The following is a 723-nucleotide window of genomic DNA, read 5'->3' as shown; positions in this document are numbered from 1 at the left end:
ACACTCACACCCCAAATTCTCACACACCTTACAATCCACACACTCACACCCCAAATTCTCACACACCTTACAATCCACACACTCACACCCCAAATTCTCACACACCTCATAATCCACACACCCCAATTCTCACACACCTCACAACCCACATACTCTCACACCCTCAAATTCTCACACAGTCACATGCACACACCTTCTCACACACTCTCACACAATCACACACTCTCACCCCTTCACACTTATTGCTATTTCTCACACACACACACAGGTTTGTTTAGTGTCTGTCCAGGATGTCAGCCCCCATGGGCAGGGATTATTTTTTTTTCTGTATATGGAATGTGTCACAAATCTGCATGTCATCCTTGTGCAAGGGCCACACTAATCTTCTCTATGTTGTTCCAACCTTAGTATATGTGCCACCGAAGCGAGGCGAGCACTGGGCAGGAGTTTTCATCTCGGTCACCCCAGAGCCCCTGGTGCCCAGAATAGGGTCGGCCACACGGGAGGCACTAGATCAAATGTCCAAAAACTCACACATCTCAATTCTCGCAGTCACACACTCACACACATTAACACAAATTCCCGCAGTTACACATTCTTACACACAAGCTCTGCAAACTTCTGTGTGCCCCCCTCCACTGGCCAAAGCCACCCTAAGACTCTGTAAATGTCACCAGGTGTGGGGCCAGGCAGGTCAGGGAGGCCAGGCAGGAGGGGAGCTGA

At 49.5% G+C, this 723-nt stretch overlaps 1 non-coding gene across 1 annotated transcript; it reads right to left on the bottom strand.

The window, feature by feature from the left end:
• Window positions 1–325: 325 nt before the first annotated feature.
• LOC149999932 (U6 spliceosomal RNA) lies at window positions 326–437 on the bottom strand. The gene has a single exon (XR_016513770.1). It is a non-coding gene; the product is annotated as a U6 spliceosomal RNA (small nuclear RNA).
• Between the last annotated feature and the right edge of the window lie 286 nt (window positions 438–723).

The sequence above is a fragment of the Furipterus horrens genome, unplaced genomic scaffold (genome assembly GCF_987537825.1).
Source record: "Furipterus horrens unplaced genomic scaffold, mFurHor1.1.pri manual_scaffold_10, whole genome shotgun sequence".
Lineage (NCBI taxonomy): Eukaryota > Metazoa > Chordata > Mammalia > Chiroptera > Furipteridae > Furipterus > Furipterus horrens.
This window is presented reverse-complemented; position numbering and strand designations above follow the sequence as displayed.